A 24,544-nucleotide genomic window follows, 5' to 3' on the forward strand; every position below is an offset into this window, starting at 1 on the left:
TTCAAAAGATAGAAAATCAGATTGCTGGTTCATTACAATGCACATAGGGAAAACTACTAAGGTTTAAAAAAATTAAGATTTAATTAAATCAGAATGTCAAAGTATGCAATCCCTATTGCTATTGACGTGTAATAACTTTAAAATAAAGATAAAAACTAGCACATTAAGAAATAAAATATCAAACACAGAAAGCAGTTCTATAACATATGCTACCCAAAAAGCACAAAGGAGGGAGACAAGCTGGGTTAGGGGCCTTCCCAACCAACCCCTGCCTCCTGTAAAATATTATCTCACAAAATGCTTAAATGAATAAACAATGGAGCATAAAGGTTGGCATAATTCTTTTATTAAAGAAAATATCAATCCTTGTACATTCCAGAGTAGGAACGTAGAGTCCAGTGCCCTAGGCCAGGGAGAGAAAGATGGATGTGATTGCCAATCTTCAACTGTTTTCCATTCCTTCCATAGCCTAGGGGATTGAATCAGTTTCTAAAATTCTTCTACAGTAAGACCCTGATTCTTTGAAGTAAATGTTATTAAATCTCTAGGATTAACAATCCCTCAATTGTGGCATCTATTGCCAAGAATCTTTTGAGAATAATGTAGTCACTAGTGTGACCATTCCAGGTCTCTCAAAAAACATGACTTTGAATTAAGGTCTAGTTGGCCTGTGGCAAATTTCATATGGAAGGTCTTAGAGGATGCTTGGTTGCTTGCAACTTTTTCAATTGAGAAGAGTGGCCATATTTCATATCCCATATTTGATATTTGTTTCTAGAGTTCATCTCTAACCCGAAGTCAATCCCAACATAATTTCTCTCCCAATGCTTTGTTTAGGATCCCCAAGTCTCTCAATCCTAAAGCCCCACTCAATTTAGGATACAAAGCTTCTCTCAGGATTTATATCAAAATTTCTAAAATATGGGCAACACCTACCATTAATAACTTACCTTTTGCAGTGACCACTATCTTTATATCCCTCCAGACATGAATTCAAGATAGTTTTTGAACCCAAATTTTGACAAAATCAGATCAATAGATAAGTATAACTATGCACCCAATCACAGGAGAAGAAACTATTTAAGAAACTAAAGAAACTACAACTGATACTAGAGTTTAAAAATTCTTTGACATCAATTATCAGACCATCATATGACTGGAGGTGTGTCCTTTGTGTTGCCTAAGGTCTATTGTTAGACATACATTACTGGTTCTTGGTCCAATCATGTTGGTATTCAAGACCATAACCTTGATTTTCCTGCGATCCAAATAGGAGCATGCTTAGAGAATGTGCAACCCCAACAAGAAATCACAGAGTTTCATTCATTGTGGACACTTGTAATATTATGGCAAGACATATAAGATCAACAAATCAAAAAATCCACACACAAACAATAATTTGTTTGGGAGGCAAATCAACTCTGAATTTTGTTAGCAAAGAAATTCTACACCTACAGCACATGAACAGTTCAAGCAACCAAATAACAACCCATTTAAATCCGGTGCAGCTATCTGAGGGTTTTTTTTACTAAGAAATATAAGAGTACAATCTGGGTGTCAAAACTGGCCTACCTAATAGAGAATTTCCTTCGCAGTAATACCTCACAGTTTCTCAGAGATCTCCTGGCTGAAACCTCAGATAATCATTCTGGCAGCTCCTCAACACAAAATTGCACTGAAACCCCAGCGTCTGCCCAATCTGGACTGCGTCAGCCTCTCCTTGCCCAGCGTTGGCCCTGCGTCAGCCTATCTAGGCCTGTGTCAGCCCCAGGAGGCCCTGCGTTAGCTCTCTGGGCCTCTGCATCAAATACGCTGGCCTCTCTGGGCCTCTGCGTCAAATACGCTGCCCTCTATGGCTTGAAGCAAATCACCGTGGGTTTGATATGAGAGGATTGATAATTGTCAGATGAAGCTGAGATTCACTAAGAGTGAAGCCAATCCAAACCATTGTTTGAAGATTGTGGATGATAGACCTCTCATACCGACACCTTCTAAGAACGACCTATTTCTGATAGGTGCAGACCCTCTCACTTGCAAAAGTAAGAAAGAGTTGGATTCCGGATGTGGAATGGTAAACTGCAAGATCGTGACTACCTCGAGGATCTTAACTTTCAGAAGTTATATTGTGATGATGTCGGACCAGATTTGGGAAATGCCTCTAAGTTTCATAAACTCATTTGCATTGATGTTCTTGGTGAACTTTCGTCCGTATATATGTTTTATAGTTAGCATGGTGAGCTCATATTTGGTTGAGCCTCACTAGATTGGTGCCAAGAATCTTTTGAGATATATTTGGAGCACAATCTCTCATGGATTGAGATTCACTGCCTGAAATATGAAGCTGCATGATTATTCGAATGTTGACTGGGCAGGCAATGGGGAGGATCACCAGAGAACTTCTCAGTGCTAGTTCTCTTTGGATTTTGCTTCGATATCATGGATGAGCAAGAAGCAGAAGTCGATTGCTATAAGCACCGCTGAGACCGAATACATAGCTACGAGTATGATCTTGTGTGACGCTGCCTGGTTGTGGAAGCTCTTCAGTGCGTTGTTTGCACACATGATGAATACCACTGTGATCCTCTGTGACAACCAGGGGGGGATTCGATTGTTGAGAAATCCTGTATTCGATGATTGCTCCAGTAGATAAACATCAGATACTAACTTATATAGAATATGGTAAGTCGATGAGCGAGGAGGCTCCATCGCATTGAGACTGATGTACAGGTTGCAAACATTTTGTCAAAGCCCAGGGGAAAGGTCAAATCTGTGACTTTCCCGAACAACCTGGAGTCATTGAGAGACCTTCGTATATATTACTATCAAAAGGTTAGTTGAAGAAAAAGGGAGTATAAGAGGTGTTTTTTACAACACAAAAGGCTACTAAAAGGCTACTAAAAGAAACATAAACAAACACACCATATGACACCGTTATTTTTGGACCAATGTCCCCGGAAAACCCTAATGCGGGAAAACCGGTGCAACTATCTGAGGGTTTTTTTACTAAGAAATATAAGAGTACAATCTGGGTGTCAAAACTGGCCTACCCAATAGAGAATTTCCTTAGCAGTAATACCTCACAGTTTCTCACAGATCTCCTGGCTAAAACCTCAAATAATCATTCCGACAACTCCTCAGCACAAAATTGGACTGAAACCCCAGCGTCTGCCCAATCTGGACTGCGTTAGCCTCTCCTTGGCCATCGTTGGCCCTGCGTCAGCCTATCTAGGCCTGTGTCAGCCCCAGGAGGCCCTGCATTAGCTCTCTGCGCCTCTGCGTCAAATACGCTGCCCTCTATGGCTTGAAGCAAATCACTGTCTGTTTGATATGAGAGGATTGATAATTGTCAGATGAAGCTGAGATTCACTAAGAGTGAAGCCAATCCAAACCATTGTTTGAAGATTGTGGATGATAGACCTCTCATACCGACACCTTCTAAGAACGACCTATTTCTGATAGGTGCAGACCCTCTCACTTGCAAAAGTAAGAGAGAGTTGGATTCCCGATGTGGAATGGTAAACTACAAGATCGTGACTACCTCGAGGATCTTAACTTTCAGAAGTTATATTGTGATGATGTCGGACCAGATTTGGGAAATGCCTCTAAGTTTCATAAACTCATTTGCATTGATGTTCTTGGTGAACTTTCGTCCGTATATATGTTTTATAGTTAGCATGGTGAGCTCATATTTGGTTGAGCCTCACTAGATTGGTGCCAAGAATCTTTTGAGATATCTTCGGAGCACAATCTCTCATGGATTGAGATTCACTGCCTGAAATATGAAGCTGCATGATTATTCGAATGTTGACTGGGCAGGCAATGGGGAGGATCACCAGAGAACTTCTCAGTGCTAGTTCTCTTTGGATTTTGCTTCGATATCATGGATGAGCAAGAAGCAGAAGTCGATTGCTATAAGCACCGCCGAGACCGAATACATAGCTACGAGTATGATCTTGTGTGACGCTGCTTGGTTGTGGAAGCTCTTCAGTGCGTTGTTTGTACACATGATGAATACCACTGTGATCCTCTGTGACAACCAGGGGGGGATTCGATTGTTGAGAAATCCTGTATTCGATGATTGCTCCAATAGATAAACATCAGATACTAACTTATATAGAATATGGTAAGTCGATGAGCGAGGAGGCTCCATCGCATTGAGACTGATGTACAGGTTGCAAACATTTTGTCAAAGCCCAGGGGAAAGGTCAAATCTGTGACTTTCCCGAACAACCTGGAGTCATTGAGAGACCTTCGTATATATTACTATCAAAAGGCTAGTTGAAGAAAAAGGGAGTATAAGAGGTGTTTTTTACAACAAAAAAGGCTACTAAAAGGCTACTAAAAGAAACAGAAACAAACACACCATATGACACCGTTATTTTTGGACCAATGTCCCCGGAAAAACCTAATGCGGGAAAACCGGTGCAGCTATCTGAGGGTTTTTTTACTAAGAAATATAAGAGTACAATCTGGGTGTCAAAACTGGCCTACCCAACAGAGAATTTCCTTAGCAGTAATACCTCACAGTTTCTCACAGATCTCCTGGCTGAAACCTCAGATAATCATTTCGACAGCTCCTCAGCACAAAATTGCACTGAAACCCCAGCGTCTGCCCAATCTGGACTGCGTCAGCCTCTCCTTGCCCAGCATTGGCCCTGCGTCAGCCTATCTAGGCCTGTGTCAGCCCCAGGAGGCCCTGCGTTAGCTCTCTGCGCCTCTGCGTCAAATACGCTGCCCTCTATGGCTTGAAGCAAATCACCGCAGGTTTGATATGAGAGGATTGATAATTGTCAGATGAAGCTGAGATTCACTAAGAGTGAAGCCAATCCAAACCATTGTTTGAAGATTGTGGATGATAGACCTCTCATACCGACACCTTCTAAGAACGACCTATTTCTGATAGGTGCAGACCCTCTCACTTGCAAAAGTAAGAGAGAGTTGGATTCCGGATGTGGAATGGTAAACTGCAAGACCGTGACTACCTCGAGGATCTTAACTTTCAGAAGTTATATTGTGATGATGTCGGACCAGATTTGGGAAATGCCTCTAAGTTTTATAAACTCATTTGCATTGATGTTCTTGGTGAACTTTCGTTCGTATATATGTTTTATAGTTAGCATGGTGAGCTCATATTTGGTTGAGCCTCACTAGATTGGTGCCAAGAATCTTTTGAGATATCTTCGGAGCACAATCTCTCATGGATTGAGATTCACTGCCTGAAATATGAAGCTGCATGATTATTCGAATGTTGACTGGGCAGGCAATGGGGAGGATCACCAGAGAACTTCTCAGTGCTAGTTCTCTTAGGATTTTGCTTCGATATCATGGATGAGCAAGAAGCAGAAGTCGATTGCTATAAGCACCGCCGAGACCGAATACATAGCTACGAGTATGATCTTGTGTGATGCTGCCTGGTTGTGGAAGCTCTTCAGTGCGTTGTTTGTACACATGATGAATACCACTGTGATCCTCTGTGACAACCAGGGGGGGATTCGATTGTTGAGAAATCCTGTATTCGATGATTGCTCCAGTAGATAGACATCAGATACTAACTTATCTAGAATATGGTAAGTCGATGAGCGAGGAGGCTCCATCGCATTGAGACTGATGTACAGGTTGCAAACATTTTGTCAAAGCCCAGGGGAAAGTCAAATCTGTGACTTTCCCGAACAACCTGGAGTCGTTGAGAGACCTTCGTATATATTACTATCAAAAGGCTAGTTGAAGAAAAAGGGAGTATAAGAGGTGTTTTTTGCAACACAAAAGGCTACTAAAAGGCTACTAAAAGAAACAGAAACAAACACACCATATGACACCGTTATTTTTGGACCAATGTCCCCGGAAAAACCCAATGCGAGAAAACCGGTGCAGCTATCTGAGGGTTTTTTTTACTAAGCAATATAAGAGTACAATCTGGGTGTCAAAACTGGCCTACCCAACAGAGAATTTCCTTAGCAGTAATACCTCACAGTTTCTCACAGATCTCCTGGCTGAAAACTCAGATAATCATTCCGACAGCTCCTCAGCACAAAATTGCACTGAAACCCCAGCGTCTGCCCAATCTGGACTGCGTCAGCCTCTCCTTGCCCAGCATTGGCCCTGCGTCAGCCTATCTAGGCCTGTTTCAGCCCCAGGAGGCCCTGCGTTAGCTCTCTACGCCTCTGCGTCAAATACGTTGCCCTCTATGGCTTGAAGCAAATCACCGCGGGTTTGATATGAGAGGATTGATAATTGTCAGATGAAGCTGAGATTCACTAAGAGTGAAGCCAATCCAAACCATTGTTTGAAGATTGTGGATGATAGACCTCTCATACCGACACCTTCTAAGAACGACCTATTTCTGATAGGTGCAGACCCTCTCACTTGCAAAAGTAAGAGAGAGTTGGATTCCGAATGTGGAATGGTAAACTGCAAGACCGTGACTACCTTGAGGATCTTAACTTTCAGAAGTTATATTGTGATGATGTCGGACCAGATTTGGGAAATGCCTCTAAGTTTCATAAACTCATTTGCATTGATGTTCTTGGTGAACTTTCGTCCGTATATATGTTTTATAGTTAGCATGGTGAGCTCATATTTGGTTGAGCCTCACTAGATTGGTGCCAAGAATCTTTTGAGATATCTTCGGAGCACAATCTCTCATGGATTGAGATTCACTGCCTGAAATATGAAGCTGCATGATTATTCGAATGTTGACTGGGCAGGCAATGGGGAGGATCACCAGAGAACTTCTCAGTGCTAGTTCTCTTAGGATTTTGCTTCGATATCATGGATGAGCAAGAAGCAGAAGTCGATTGCTACCGCCGAGACCGAATACATAGCTACGAATATGATCTTGTGTGACGCTGCCTGGTTTTGGAAGCTCTTCAGTGCGTTGTTTGTACACATGATGAATACCTCTGTGATCCTCTGTGACAACCAGGGGGGGATTCGATTGTTGAGAAATCCTGTATTCGATGATTGCTCCAGTAGATAGACATCACTAACTTATCTAGAATATGGTAAGTCGATGAGCGAGGAGGCTCCATCGCATTGAGACTGATGTACAGGTTGCAAACATTTTGTCAAAGCCCAGGGGAAAGTCAAATCTGTGACTTTCCCGAACAACCTGGAGTCGTTGAGAGACCTTCGTATATATTACTATCAAAAGGCTAGTTGAAGAAAAAGGGAGTATAAGAGGTGTTTTTTGCAACACAAAAGGCTACTAAAAGAAACAGAAACAAACACACCATATGACACCGTTATTTTTGGACCAATGTCCCTGGAAAAACCCAATGCGAGAAAACCGGTGCAGCTATCTGAGGGTTTTTTTTACTAAGAAATATAAGAGTACAATCTGGGTGTCAAAACTGGCCTACCCAACAGAGAATTTCCTTAGCAGTAATACCTCACAGTTTCTCACAGATCTCCTGGCTGAAAACTCAGATAATCATTCTGGCAGCTCCTCAGCACAGAATTGCACTGAAACCCCAGCGTCTGCCCAATCTGGATTGCGTCAGCCTCTCCTTGCCCAGCGTTGGCCCTGCGTCAGCCTATCTAGGCCTGTGTCAGTCCCAGGAGGCCCTGCGTTAGCTCTCTGGGCCTCTGCGTCAAATACGCTGGCCTCTCTGGGCCTCTGCGTCAAATACGCTGCCCTCTATGGCTTGAAGCAAATCACCGCGGGTTTGATATGAGAGGATTGATAATTGTCAGATGAAGCTGAGATTCACTAAGAGTGAAGCCAATCCAAACCATTGTTTGAAGATTGTGGATGATAGACCTCTCATACCGACACCTTCTAAGAACGACCTATTTCTAATAGGTGCAGACCCTCTCACTTGCAAAAGTAAGAGAGAGTTGGATTCCAGATGTGGAATAGTAAACTGCAAGACCGTGACTACCTCGAGGATCTTAACTTTCAGAAGTTATATTGTGATGATGCTGGACCAGATTTGAGAAATGCCTCTAAGTTTCATAAACTCATTTGCATTGATGTTCTTGGTGAACTTTCGTCTGTATATATGTTTTATAGTTAGCATGGTGAGCTCATATTTGGTTGAGCCTCACTAGATTGGTGCCAAGAATCTTTTGAGATATCTTCGGAGCACAATCTCTCATGGATTGAGATTCACTGCCTGAAATATGAAGCTGCATGATTATTCGAATGTTGACTGGGCAGGCAATGGGGAGGATCACTAGAGAACTTCTCAGTGCTAGTTCTCTTTGGATTCTGCTTCGATATCATGGATGAGCAAGAAGCAGAAGTCGATTGCTATAAGCACCGCCAGACCGAATACATAGCTACGAGTATGATCTTGTGTGACGCTGCCTGGTTGTGGAAGCTCTTCAGTGCGTTGTTTGTACACATGATGAATACCACTGTGATCCTCTGTGACAACCAGGGGGGGATTCGATTGTTGAGAAATCCTGTATTCGATGATTGCTCCAGTAGATAGACATCAGATACTAACTTATCTAGAATATAGTAAGTCGATGAGCGAGGAGGCTCCATGGCATTGAGACTGATGTACAGGTTGCAAACATTTTGTCAAAGCCCAGGGGAAAGGTCAAATCTGTGACTTTCCCGAACAACCTGGAGTCGTTGAGAGACCTTCGTATAAGGGTCCTGCATGTTGCATGCATTGAGCTTTGGGAGATCTAAGGGGCTTGGGGTACTTACTGGAGCAACACACGACCATAGGGCAACTCACCCTCCCCTAATGGTGCACTGTGTACAAGATGAATAGCTTAGCCTTCCCTTGTAATACCCCAAGGTGACTTTGGGATAGGATGATTCATTCTCCTGTGAGCCAGGATGATTAGTTCTCCTGTAGGATAGATGATCAATTCCCCTATCGAGGCATCCTACCTATGCAATCTGAGACTCATTGGAAGTACCTCTCATCTGATTAATGAGCAGGGAAATGGGGTTAGGGACCATAGTAGTATTATCGATGACAACAAGATGTATGGTGCAACAGTGGTGCAACAGTATGGACAACAAGATGTATGGTGCAGCAGAATGGACAACAAAATGTATGGTGCAACAATGGTGCAGCAGTATGGATAGCAAGATGTTTGTTGCAGCAGTGGGACAACAATGCTACATGGTGCTGCAATGATACAACAATGGGACAGCAAAGGCAACTTGGTGCAGTATGGTGCAGCATATGTCACAACAATGGTCAATGGCATATAGTGCACAACGGGACAACAATGGTACAATGGTACAACATGGGACAACTAGTATTTAGTGTGGCAAATTCATGGTGTTGTTATGGTATGGCAAAGCACAACGAGACAACCATGACATAGTGCAGTGGTGGCACAATGGGACAGCCATGACATAGTGCAGCAGTGGCACAACAGACAGTCTCGTCAAGAGGTGTAGGATTGATCTAAAGAGCCCTTTAGGACAGCCTTGGAGGAGCCCTAGTTGCTGTACAACATGCCCAAGCCGCAAGCCTTATATGCTGTCCTAAAGGGATTAAATCACAGTGAAGAGAGGCTCCTTCGATGTCCCAAAAGAAGGCTCTTCATCACAGCAAGGAGGCTTCCATACGCTGTCAAAGGAAGCTCCAAAAGAGCCCTAGCTGCAGTCTTCTATTCACAGCTAAGACGCAGTCAAAGGGAGCCTAAATGAACCCCTAATCCACAATAAGAAAGAGACTCAATACACAGTCCTAAAGGATGTGTTTTAGGTGTTGTTCAAGTAAGGAGACCTAGCGCGTCTTAGCGGTAGTCTTAAAGCCCAACCGCATTGAAGGGAGAAGTCTCTACAACTGTCTTATGAGGAGGACCTATACGCTGTCAAAAGAGGTTCTAACTTTGAGTTTTCTTCCAAGTCTGGGTACTTGTCTATGATTTATGGCACATATGCAAGCCTTGAAAGTGTGAGAATGTGCAAGAATAAACTCCTGGGATAAATACCCATTTGATTATAAGGACTTCTCTTACATTGATGTGAAAGTGTCAGCAAGGAAATTTGCAGATATCTTAACACAGAAACAAGCAATCACATTCCATTAAAATGCACTTAACTTTACATATGCCCAAAAGCAGAGGAAATAACTAAGCTGGAATCCGATCCAAGAAAATGCCCCATATTATCATCCTATGCTTAGTAACGCTTACAAGGAAATGGGTTGGGTATGTGTTTAAAGTCTGTACAATCAAAAAGAAAGAATCTAAAGGTAGCCCCAACAATCTGAACAGGCAACAGGATATCAGTTTACCAAGTTAATCTAATAATGTAGCACATATGGACTCATCTTGATATTGCTGCCTTGAGTTTACTAGCTATTTCACTTGTCAAAGCGAAGGATATTCCCTTCGATCATGTTTATACAATGGGCCAGTATCTTGAGCACTGAGGAATCAGATGAACGCAGCTGATTTTATCTCTCTAGAGGTAGCACTGGTGTATTCTAGCTGTGTAAATGTCATTTAATGAGGTTGCAACTTTTTGTAATACATAATCAATGGGCCAGTATCTTGAGCACTGAGGAATCAGATGAACGCAGCTGATTTTATCTCTCTAGAGGTAGCACTGGTGTATTCTAGCTGTGTAAATGTCATTTAATGAGGTTGCAACTTTTTACATATTACAAAAAAACGTGAATAAATGGCAAGATCATAAACAACCACACAAACGGCAACTGTTTTCCATTGAGAAGAATCTATATACCCCTCTCAATGTCCTGCAAGGCAAGGACATGGATTGAAAAGAATATATATACTCTTCTCAAAATATTCCTAGTTCTCCAAGTTGCAACCGAGCCTCAAGAACTCAACAGTTGCAAAGCATTGAAACCCATATTCTTGTACTCTGGTTTTCGTCATATGATTAAGAAAATAAAAAAACTATACAAACATATGCATCCTATTGATAAAATCGGTATACCCCTATCAAGGTCTTGCAATGCAAGATCGGCTAGATTCAACCAGTTTTGGGTTTTGGTGTAGATATCCGTATACTGCTCAGCCACAACCAGTATTTTCTCCTTCATCGCTGTCTTAGCAAGTGCAGAAGTGCCAAGAACAAAATTTTTATGATTTTTTTGAAGGTCAATAGTCCCGGGTGTTTTAATATAATTTTAACCCTGAGATGACAGGTTATGACGAAATCTGCAACGACTGGGAATCCGGTAGGGTATACGACGGGATGTAATGATTCTCATTGCAGTGGGAGGAAGCTGCTATGGTCCCTGTCTCTTCTACTTTCCTTGTTCTGCTATGATATCGCTTGTTGTGCGTCTTTTCTACTTTCCTCGTTCTGCTATGGTTCCTGTCTCTTCTACTTCCGTCTCTGCAATTCAAATGTCTGTGTGTGCGATCGCAAATCTTCCCTGTCCGCAGACGAAATGGCTAACCTTCACTCTACTCTCCACAAAAGAGATCTAATTTGTCAAGGTTTTTTACCCAAAGGATCCATCTCCCCTAATGATTCATAAAATATGCCCTAAGCATAATCATAACTTTACAAAAAACTGAGAGTGTAGGGTCCCCTCCTTAATCTCCACCAAAATCGGCACTAGGCGTACATGTGCCCCCACTTGATCAATCATCTCCTCAAGCAGGCTACAGAAGGAGGCAGGAATGGCACTGGAGAAGATCCAGAAGCTAAAACATACATGAAAATTTTGCCTGCAGTTTCTACACCCTATCTTCAAGGAGCTATTTTTTAAGAAAACAAAGAGAAAGCTAAAACACATACCTGTTTTAGGCAAAAACTATGGAAGATCGGCGTCACAGAAAAAATAGTAGTAAATGCAGAGCTGGTAAACCTGTCTTGGCTATTGCTCCTCAAAGCACACTGATCTGTCTGCTCCAAAGTTTTCCAAATCGTTGAATACCAGATATTTAGAGCCCACCTTGCCAAATATCATATAATAATATAAGACAGCTGGTTCAGAAAATAAGCTTTCCACTTGGTGTGAACCCTGACAGCGACACCTTAATCAATCGTTGGAAGAGAATTTTCAGGCGGTGGGACTTCGAGACAAGGAGAAAAGAACAGCCGATTGGCGCCAAGCCCACACAAGGAGAAGCGAAATTTTAAATTTTCCCACAAAATTTTAAATTTTCTCACAGAAATGTTTGAAAAGTCTACTTCATAATATTTTTTTAAAGGTTCATTTGCCAACAGTTCTATTAATTTGTCCATTTATTTTATTAATACAAACCATATAATATTAACTAACCTGTGCATCCTATAAATTATATAAACATACATTTGCATTCTATAAACCATTCATCTTAGAGGCACCAGGAAGTGGTTTTGTATAATGTGCATAGTTTATATTATTGCTAAACCTTAAAAACCATTCATAGGCCTTAAGATGATAATGGTGTTTCTTCTTAGATGATGTCCAAGGCCCCAACAAAAGTCATCCTTGTTGGGCAAATCCTCACATTAACACCCATACAACATTTATATACCTATGGTTTATAATGCTGGCAAATAGTGCTCCTCATCACCTAATTGTGCAAAAAGCCCCAACTAACCTAGTCTAGGTTAGATGTCCTCGATATTAACATATTATCCTACATTATCCATTAGCTCATGGAGATAGAGGGTTCAAGGACTCTCACTTGATGGTTGGGGACTATAGTCCATCAAGAGGTCAAATGTCGGGCTAACTGTATTAAGGACACCTCAAGGTCAACCAACACGAATGCAATGTATTAGTTGTTCGTTATCAACCTATCAAAATGTCACAATATTGGGTAGTAGACATCAGTAAGTAGGACACTAGTCACCAACAAGAAACCTTGATAACGATAGAGTAATGATGTGATGAGTGGATGTGGACCCGGGGATATCGCATGTCAATTGTGTGGCAGTTGATTTGACATGCTAACGTCTCATTATGATGTGGCACCAATGTGGGTCTAGATGACATGGCATACCAATGTGGCAAGTGATATGGCATGTTGACATGGCAATGGAAGGTTGACTTGGCACCGAGGTGTTGTATAGGTGGTAACCATATAGTGACGACGTGGATGTTGGGCGTTTGGATGTTAAGATATCAACTAATTAGTATCAATGACACTCTCTAGCCTCTTCCTGAGGGCCCAGTGGCTTGATAGCTCAACCATTGGCCTTTCAAGATATCGGGTATTGAGAAATTAGGGCTTCAATCTACAAGCTCGTATGTATTTCCAAGTCAAAGAGGATATAATACTTGCAGAGGATCCTTCATCCACCATACATCGATAGATATTTGTGGAATTAACCCTGACCTTTATTTGGAAAGGTGCAGTGGAAGGAAGACGAGGCTCGACAAGACTATCCCAATCAAAGGAGACACTCCTAGAACTTGGAGGGGGAACATTTGAAGCAGTCGGAATGCCCGCTATATCAGAAGACTCTGCACTAGAGATCAAAAGGACTCTTTTGTTAGGCACTTCACCCCCCAAAAAAGGAGTGTAATCGGCCAGAGATTGTATTGGCTAACCACATTATCAACCAATGGTTGGTGGGATTAATGAGAAACCATATCAGATCTAGGAGTAGAAGTACTTTCAGACTCGGACCATATCCTTTGAATCTCTGGAATACCAGGGCATAAATGAGTAAGATGGTCTCCCTTGCATATCTTACAAGGGAACTTAGGTTTAAAACTTCTACGTCCAGGTTTCTTATCAACCTCCCTTCCGCCAACCTAACTAGTAGTGGTTTGTGGAGAGTCCTGAACATGACTTGCAGAGGATCCTGACTCTTTGCTAGTATGACTCACAGTGACTAGACTCGTGCCCCTAGCATGACTTGCTGCAGCTAAAGGCTCATCTCCAACATGACTTGCAAAGGTTGATGATGAAGGGATAGAATTATTCTTCTTCTTTGACTTTCTCTTTCTCCTCTTTTTAGATTTATTGTTACAAGAAGGAGGAGAAGAATGAATCCTAGATTTCTCTTGGAAAGAACATGAACAATTAGCACCCATGTGATGCCATTGAAATAAAGCATTCATCTGAGAAGCAAGGCCTTGACTAACAGCTTTATCTCTCATAAGATCATAACACAATGTTGGCGAGGCCAATGGCTTATAAACACCTTGTTCATTGTCTCTAAAGGTACATGCCCACCCAGGTGTTCCCTGAGTATGACCTTCCAGGACAATTCTTGTCTTGGGTTCCCAGCCCTCAAAGAATATCGCTCCTCTTGCCTACTCTTGTCTTGGGTGCCCTACACATCCTCAAAGAGCATCAGATGCCAAATGATTGCCCAATCCTCCCGTTATTTCTTTCCAAGTGAAGACAAGAATGTTGTGTCTATCTCTTCCCCTTGATTGGGGAAGACATGCCCAAGTTTCCTCTGACAAGGAACTTGACCAAGCTCCTTTGTAGTTGGGAACTTGTTAGAACTCCCTCTTAGCTAGGGACTTGTCCATTCATCAACAACGTCTTCTTTGTGGGTCCTTCTGCCGCTTGATCTCCTTCTTTCCTTCGATGTCATGAAGTCTTTGTTTGAACTTCTTCTTGGCAGGGTATCAGCCATCGATCACTTTCCCCCCTGGTTTGTCATGTCATTGCTCCCTTCGTGGAAAGTGGCTCTTCTTGTAGGTGCCTTGATACAAGGCGTTTCTTCTTGCTTTGTAGTCTTCCATGATGAATGATAGATGGTAGACCTTCTTGTCCTTGATGTGATTGAGACTTCTTGGCTTGACGCTTCAACCTTGCGGATGTTCTTGAGATTCCCTTTCCTTGATGTGTCACCTTAGCTCCGATACCGCGATGAACAATCTGGGGCAATGGGGTATAGCGGGATTCTTCTAGACTTGATAACAACTTGTGAAGCTCTTTTGCAATTTATCGTGTTATCTTAATCTTCTTCTCTTCTTATTAATGCATGTGCGTTTACCTTCATCAAACTGGTGCCAAAAACATAAGAACAAGAACACAGGATGTTGGCTATCTGCCAGGGAAAAACCTCTCTCTCTCTCAGAGAGGAAAACCCTTTCATAAGCTTCTTGTTGGTCATTGCGAAGCCCTAGCCCTTGACAATAATATCCCCCAAGCACAAGTCGAGTCCTTCCTCCTCTCTGCACTTTGTATCTTCGGCGCTTCATTCCCCGGCACTCTGTCCTTCTTTCAACTTTTGATAGTCCATGGTGGACTAGCTCTAGAAGAGACTCCAACCTTTGATCCTTAGCGAGATCCTTTACCAATGAAGAAACTTCATTCTCTTGACCAACCGAGCCTTTTTCTTGATGTGAGGTTGCAGGCTCGATGTACACCAAGTTTACTGCAGCTGGGGCGATTTCCATCGCGACGAGACATGGAAACCCCAAATTTCCCGCACTTGGGATGCTTTCGACAAGGTGGGACATGGAATCCCCGGGTTCCCCGCAATTTGGCGACCTTTGTCGAGGAGGGACTGGGAGACCCCATGTCACACTCCTATCCTAGTGGTAGTATTTCAACCACGCATAAGCGAGTGCGGCACCGCCGTACTTTTTCCTTTTACCAATACTTGAGTACACGGTCTGCGCCTACTTCAACACTCGGTCAATTTTCCAATAAGTGTTCTTAACAATGCAGCAAAAATAACTTACCATAAATTTATCTTCTTCAATTATTATTTCAACCTGTCGTGTCGTGTGGTCGTGTTGCACTGGCCCGCGGCCTGCACGACACAACTCCACACCTGAACTGCGAACCTGTCCGCCCGACTTTCCCTTCCGCGGCGCCCAAACTCTGCCCGTCGGTGCGGTCCATAGTGAGGGCGCATGGCCCGCATGCAGTGCGGCCTGCCTGCTCGGACGGTAACCCGCCCCGCTCTGCTTGTCCGCGCTACCAAGCCCGACCCGCCCTCTGTAATCCGCCCGTCGGTGCAGCCCTCTTACCCGTGTCCTTCTCTTCCTTTCGTTTTCGCCCAACTCCTTCCTTCGCACTTGTTCTGCGATGTGGAAGTCTGAGTTCGATGTCCCTTCGTCGAACGCCATCCTCCTTACTTATATGCATCCTTTCGCCCAAGGGCCGTGTCTCTCAAGGATAACAAGGGTCGGCTCCATCAACATGCATGCCCCGCTGACCTGCCACATAACCTCGACACGCCCCATTCCAACGAACCACCGCGTCCCTTCGTGTGCACCGTCGCACCCATGGGTCGGCTCCAACACCTCGCCGATTACACCCGTCGCACACTTGCCCGCATCCTGACTCGTTCGCACATGGTCACCTCTTTCATTCGGGCACGCAACAAGGGTCGCCTGCGCGCCTTCCGTCGATGGCTCGCCCATCGTGCAAGTATCAAGGGGCATGCGCCATCCCCAACACGGCGCGAGCGACATGGGAACCCCGCGTGTCACGCCCCCAGGCCTACAGTACTCTTTCAGCCGTACTTGGCGAGGTGCGGCGCCTCCGAACACTTTCTTTTCACCAATACTTATGTTCATGGACTACGCCTAACCATTAGTCTACTTAGTTTGTTTTTCGCAACCAAGTACTATTATGTTTCCTTTATGCCAATGACCACCCATACACATTCATTATCATCAACAATTATACATGAAGAACACAATTGCACAGTGTAAAGGGAGGGGCAACTCCCTGAACAATGAGCCTACCCGAATACAATATATTATTCAACTCTACAATGTTTACGAGGCTTTACAAGTATACTTGGGAAACACCAAGTTTCATACTTAGCCAATTTTACAAATAGGCAACACCTCCGTGTGCCAACCGAGTTCCTTGCCCGAGCTGGGCGAGCGCGCCCTCACGCGAGCTGCCAACCGTACTCGTCGACCGAACCTCGTTTACCGCTGCACGACGGGCGGGCGACCTCACCCGAGTCACCCAGCGTTTCCTATTGCACGACGGGTGGGCGACTTACCCGAGTCACCCGAGACACCTCTGCGTTTCTTCTTCCACGACAGGCGGGCGACCTACCCGAGACACCCCGTGTCACATCGAACGGCGAGTGCCTTCCTTACCCGCGCCCTCACCCGATAACCGAACCCTGTGCATATCGTGTGTGCTTGCCCAAGAGCGGGTGCATATATGCCTGCGCCTCTTTTGCGACCTGCTCCACTACTTTGCACTTTTTTCTTGATCACCGAATGCTCATGTTCAAATGTCCATCTTCGAATGAATGCCAAATGCTCCAATGCCTTGCCATATTTATACGAGCGGTTGGGCGAGTCGCTGCCCAGGCCGACTCGACCACTGCGTGCCAAAACGCCCTTACACATCGCAAACTTGCCATCCGATTGCTGGTCGGCAAACAATCCTTCGTTCAAGTTGCCCCAACATGTGAGTCAGCCCGTGGGTTATGCCAAATGCTCCCACGCTATAAACCAACCATCGCTCCACCTCTAATGCGCATTATACTTATGTCCCTTCCCACATTTCGGTCGTAGAGTTCGCACTTCGCACCGACGGGGAGAAACCGAACCGCAGGTCCTTACACCGTGTTTCCCAGACTTGGGTAGCAATTTTTGTTGTGACGCGAAATGGAAACCCACTATGTGTTCGCTGACTTGGGTAGCAGTTTTCATCGTGCCGTGAAATGGACACCTCGAGTTCCCCTGACTTTGGCGGCTCTTCGTGGCCCCACGACATGGAAATCCGAAGTTCCACAGACTCTCGGGCGATTCAGGGTGTGCCGCGACATGGAAACAACGAGTTCCCCAGACTTGGGCAACGGTTTCGAAACACCCCAAGTTCCCGAGACTTGCAAGCTGGTTTGCATCGTCATGGAAACCCCAAGTTCCCCACGTTTCCCTCGTGCCGTAAAATGCGGAAACCCGTGGTTCCATCAAGGGCGCAACATGGAAACCCCAACATTCATAGCATAGACATAATCACACCCAAGTATCATATTAAATTCTAGAGGGCTATCAACCACCATCATATCGATTAAGACAGTCTTCCCACCTAAAGTGATAGGCAATTGAGGAAGAACACCCATAGATTCACCAGGTCTTCTATCATAGGCTAACAACTATAGATATTTGTGGAATTAACCCTGACCTTTATTTGGAAAGGTGCAGTGGAAGGAAGACGAGGCTCGACAAGACTATCCCAATCAAAGGAGACACTCATAGAACTTGGAGGGGTAACATTTGAAGCAGTCGGAATGCCCGCTATATCAGAAGACTCTGCACTAGAGATCAAACAGACTCTTTTGTTAGGCACTTCACCCCCCAAAAAAGGAGTGTAATCGGCCAGAGATTGCATTGGCTCAACCACATTATCAACCAATGGTTGGTGGGATTAATGAGAAACCATATCAGATCTAGGAGTAGAAGTACTTTTAGACTCGGACCATATCCTTTGAATCTCTGGAATACCAGGGCATAAACGAGTAAGATGGTCTCCCTTGCATATCTTACAAGGGAACTTAGGTTTAAAACTTCTACGTCCAGGTTTCTTATCAACCTCCCTTCCGACAACCTAACTAGTAGTGGTTTGTGGAGAGTCCTGAACATGACTTGCAGAGGATCCTGACTCTTTGCTAGTATGACTCACAGTGACTAGACTCGTGCCCCTAGCATGACTTGCTGCAGCTAAAGGCTCATCTCCAACATGACTTGCAAAGGTTGATGATGAAGGGATAGAATTATTCTTCTTCTTTGACTTTCTCTTTCTCCTCTTTTTAGATTTCTTGTTACAAGAAGGAGGAGAAGAATGAATCCTAGATTTCTCTTGGACAGAAGATGAACAATTAGCACCCATGTGATGCCACTGAAATAAAGCATTCATTTGAGAAGCTTCAAGAGTATTGGGAATATTTGGGGTGGACCACAGCCAAACGGGTAGTCCAACATTCAACCCAGGAATATTCAAAGTGGCCATCAAGGGAGTACCAACATTTCCAAAGAAAGGAAAAGCACAAGGATCTCCTTTTGGAAAGGTACCTTGGTTGGTTTCCACAGGAATATTGGCCATATCTAACTGATTTGCAGACCCTTCCCTTACGGGAATGGAGAAATTACTTTTCAAGGAAGATATACACACAATCAAGACCTTTGCCCTTGAGGAGGCAACTCCACAACTTTTTAGGTGTTGTATTGAAGTGGCTTGGGAGCTTATACATGGACTATGACCATTATCTTACACCTCTTTTAGGCCCTCAGGGACTAGTTTTCATCCTTGAAAAATGTTCAAGGGCCTAAGAACCATCCCTTAGATGGTCTCCATGAGTACCACTAGGCCAACTATTCACCTTAGAGGCATTGGAGGGTGGTTTTCTACCATGTGCATAGTCTGCATTATTACTAAGCCTTAAAAACCACTCGTTCTAGACCCTAGCATGATAATGGTGTTTCTCCTTAGATGATGTCCAAGGACCTAAACAAAGCCATCCTTGTCGGGCAAAATTATCCTCACATTAACACCCATACACCATCTATATACCATGGTTTATAATGATGGAAAATAGTGCTCCCCATCACTTAATTGTGCAAAAATCCCCAACTAACCTAGATTCCACGTCAAACATGTCCTCGATATTAGCATATCACCCTACATTATCCATTAGCTCATGGAGATAGAGGGTTCAAGGACTCTCACTTGATGGTTGGGGACTATAGTCCATCGAGAGGTCAAATTTCGGGCTAACTGTGTTAAGGACACCTTGAGGTCAACCAACACTAATGCAATGTATTAGTTGTTGGTACATCAACCTATCAAAATGGAACAATACTGGGTAGTAGACATTAGTAAGTAGGACACTAGTCACCAACAAGAAACCTTGGTATCAATAGAGTATTGATCTGGTGAGTGGACGTGGATCTGGGGATACAACAGTCAATTGTGTGGCAGTTGATTTGACATGCTAACGTTTCATTATGATGTGGCACCAACGTGGGTCTAGATGACATGACATACTAATGTGGTAAGTGATGTGGCATGTTGACATGGCAATGGAAGGTTGACTAGGCACCGAGGTGATGTATAGGTGGTAACCATATAGCGATGACATGGATGTTGGGCTTTTGGATGTTAATATATCAGCTAATCAGTATCAATGACACTCTTTAGCCTCTTCTGAGGGCCTGATCGCTTGATAGCCCGACCATTGGCCTTTCAAGATATCGAGTATTGAGACATTAGGGCTTCAATCTACAAGCTCGTCTGTATGTTAGGTGTCGAGTATCGAGATAGTAAGTATGTATAGAGAATTAAGTGTCCTGGGGGGATAGCAGCTTAGTGATCTGGCAGATGGATAAGGTAGATGATGGAAAGGTAATTAGTATCAATGACACTCTTTAGCCTCTTCTGAAGGCCTGATCGCTTGATAGCCCGACCATTGGCCTTTCAAGATATCGAGTATTGAGACATTAGGGCTTCAATCTACAAGGTCGTCTGTATGTTAGGTGTCGAGTATCAAGATAGTAAGTATGTATAGAGCATTAAGTGTCCTGGGGGGATAGCAGCTTAGTGATCTGGCAGATGGATAAGGTAGATGATGGAAAGGTAATTGTGTTAATTGATGACCCATTGTTTGGTTATGTGAAGACCGAGTAAGCAAGTTTTAAACTAATGTGATATTTCCCAAGTGGTCGATAGTGGATATAATAGCCAAATTAATTGAATAGGTAAGCTAAAATGAACATTATTGTTTATATCATTGCTAAAATGAACATGGCCTAATTATTCAATATCTCTTGTAATGGAACCAAAGTTATGTATCACATGAATAGTTATAGGTAAGAATTCTTATAAATTATCTTGATTACTATGTCACATATTGAAATCTTTCATTTCACTAATAGTTTCATCATCTGTAATAGATCAAATAACTATGACTTTAGGCAACACTTTTGATGGATTTTACTCATTGTTAACTAAATTTATTATTTCTTTGTCACTGAAGTTGAAAAGTGGAAATACAAAATATTTAATAAACGAGAGTAAATATTATTTCAAGGGTGTTACCAAACTTATTGCATGAGGTTTTATACGAGACAAGTATATATTGCTAGAAAAATAGAGATAAAAAATAATTAACAAATTCCTAAATTCCTTATTTGTATTAAAAAAAAAAAAATCTCTAGTTTTAATTTTTTTAATAATTACTAAATTGTGTGTTTGAAGTAATTCCTTATTTGAAATAAGGAAAAATCTTTTTTTTTTTTTTTTTAATAATCACTAAATTTATTATTTAACATAAATAAAAAAAAAATTTGAAAAATCTATTTTTTTTTCTTTTAATAATTACTAAATATATTATTTAACATAAAAAATAAAAAATAAAAAATAGATTTTTCATTACATGCATATTGAACTTTTACTTATAATTTGATCGAATACTATTTTTTCCATATATAAAAAATATACATGTATTATTAAAATTTGAAAACGTTTTTGTCAGTGAATATAAGCTACTTGGTGAAAATAGTTAGTAAACTAGGTGAAAGTAGTTATTTGAAAATGTTTTTGTCAGTAAATATAAGCTACTTGGTGAAAATAGTTAGTAAACTAGGTGAAAGTAGTTAGTAAAATATGTGTTGATTACCACTCCATCTGATGTCATCAGACAGTTCGGGCTGTAATGAATTAATAAATATGCAGTTCTCAACTGTTAAATTTACTTCCATTAATGCACCCAACGATTCCTTAAAAGCACTGAGATTTACAAATTACAAGCACGATATTTACATACAGGATTCTGTCTGATTTTCAGAAGAACAAATCTTCAAAAGCAGCACAAGTTTTTGGTTCAGATTTTTCCCTTTTGGAAGTTAGATTTCATGCAAAATACAGGTTTTTTCCACTTCTGATTGTAATTTTGATTACCTGTGCACTTTTTTTAAACAGTTTTTGCCATGTGTTTTTAATATACTCTCTTTTTCTGTTAATGAAAATACTTTTACACAGAATTTGTTCATCCTGGCTGTAAGTATTTGCAATTTGCTTAGTTGATATAGGTTTGATCGCTTTCTTTCTCAGTCCCCTTAACAACAAAATAGCCTCCTGGATCAAGGGGGCATTCACCAAGCTGTGCAAGTTCAGCCTCGTTTTTGCCTGTGAGCACACAACGGCAACTCCGTAGCATTATAGGCATTCTTCCAATTGTAAGAGCTCCCTTCCCCTTCCGTTGAACAATCTCATTTCCTCTAGTGTATTCTACATCAACGTTGATTGGTGCAGAATACATCATATCCCTTAACCGACATTGGTGTGGTGTGATTGGCTCCAAAATGTAGTCTTGCTCCACGCAAGGCATACCCACATGTATATCCGTATAATTGAGATAGAAATTAGGATTAGCATCGCTTGAGACTTTTTCATTCGCTTTTGCATGAATAATCTTCTTAATCTCATGGTTGACAAAATAGTTGAAAGAATCGATGTGCTATTTTACAAGTCCTCTTACCTTAAGAAATGTTGGAAGCAACTGAAATTTATCTACTACGGTTTTAACAGGAGCTTCTAGGCTTTTGAAGCCAGACTCCTTATCTTGACCCATTTTTCTCTGAATTTCTTGAAGGCACCAGCTATCTCACTAAAATCAAACCTCAATATCCTCGAGAACCATGGCTGACGATGGGTTTTAGGCCGATATCCTTAAGTTTTCAGTTATCTGGCCGTCTTCGCAAGTTTATGCGCGGAACAGATCACTTTCGGCCAAGGATTCCGTCTCCCATCCTCCGACTCCAGTTTTGAAACACCAGGTTACTCTGTCCAGTTTGATCGCTTTCTTTAGTCCTATTAGTTGATACGCATGCAGATAGCCTCCCAAATTGTGCTGGAAAGCTGTGCAGTTTAGAAAGACTGGGCAACGAGACAGGATTTGGAATCACTACGGGCTTGATTTTGTACTGTGGTTTAGAATTTCTTTGTTTTCTGCTTTAATTGAATAACAAATTTTGATTTGAAACTGAGCAACAGTGCGTATTCCCTCCCTCACTTTTTCTCCTGACAATTTCAAAGAGTCCTCAAAAAGATTTAGGGCATCAGCTACAGCCTCCCAGTGATCCAACTTTCCATCCTCATCCTCACTGATTATCCATCTTGCTTTAAACTATAAGATGTTGAAGCGATGTTAGATCTATTCTTCCAAGTGAAAAATCTGTCCCTACCAATGGAAAGAAATTAAAATTCTAGATATCGACTGGAAGATTTAGATTGTAGCATCAAATCCAAAAGAGATAAATCTGGTCATGTTCCTTCTTCCTGTATACAGAAACAAAAACCTAAACCTATGTCAAGGAAGAAGCATGGTAACGAGGAAAGCCTCCTGAATATTTTTGTGTATTTGGCTTTCTAAATGATATGGTGTAGCACACTCATATAGCTGTTTCCTATACAAAACAAGTAGGCAACAAGGACACAATAGAGAATTAGTATATTTTTTTAAGTGTCACAGGCCTATGCCTCGTAATCTAGAAACCACATAATGGATTGACACCCATTGAGGTTTGAGGACTCCCAGGCCCGAAATGCAAAACCCTTCTGAAATTTCCAAGAACACAGTTATAATTTATGCCAAGTTTAGAGATTGAAATTGAAACTTCTGTCAGTGTCCACGAAACACCAAAATAGGTCAAAAGGATTGATGACTAAAAGTCAGCCAGTAGGACAACAAATAGTTAACTCCTCTGTTTCACCCATAATCCAATTTAAGGCATTGTTCTTATTGATTGGGTGAGGTATTTTAAAGGAATCTTCTCATAGCCATCAAGGAGGTAGCTGGGCTTAAAGAGTGTGGATTTGCGCGACAGCAGCACTCATCCAGAATACTGAAGGAAAAGATACGAGATTTAGAAATTATAAATGTTTTACTGTCAGAAGAGATTATAATTTTGCGCTTTCTTCCTTCTCTTGATTAAAATGTCTCTCCCCTATAGGGGTCTATACCAGAGGCTCTTCTATTTATCTAGCTAGGAAGTCGAAGTCCAGTCACAACCTTTTTCATAAACCTTTCATTCGGGCAAGGAACCAATTCTGTTGTAAGGGTGGTCCATTGCTTATAGAATTTTTTGCTTTGCTGCATATGGAAATATAATGAAATCTAAGTGTAGCCGTGGTGGGCTATATTACTACTAGCCCCTTCTTTCCAACACATAAACATAAAGCAAGCGATCAATTTACTTTTTATTTCCCCTTGCTAGGCATACTACTGTCTCGGGTCTGTGTTGAAGGTTCCTCAGCTATGTGGGGATATGTCAGAATGCCGTATGAACCTATGGTGTCTAGAGTGAAGTTATACAAAACACATGATCACTGATTATCCATATTGCTTTAAAATATAAGATGTTGAAGTGATGTTAGATCTATTCTTCCAAGTGAAAAATCTGTCCCTACCAATGGAACCACATAATGGATTGACACCCATTGAGATTTGAGGACTGCCAGGCCCGAAATGCAAAACCCTTCCTAAATTTCCAAGAACACAGTTATAATTTATGCCAAGTTTAGAGATTGAAATTGAAACTTCTGTCTCAAAAATGAGATGAAATGAAATGTAAGATGAGTACAAGATCACAAAGAAATTAAATGACATAAAATAGACATAACAAGTAGATTATTCCAAGAAGGAAAACCTGGTAAATTGAAGGAGATCAATGGAGATATATAGCCTCACCAAAGATATACCTTCCAC

Source organism: Pinus tabuliformis, chromosome 7 (assembly GCF_031772625.1).
Source record: "Pinus tabuliformis cultivar Carrire ecotype Pingquan chromosome 7, CPIR1, whole genome shotgun sequence".
In the NCBI taxonomy this organism is placed as follows: domain Eukaryota; kingdom Viridiplantae; phylum Streptophyta; class Pinopsida; order Pinales; family Pinaceae; genus Pinus; species Pinus tabuliformis.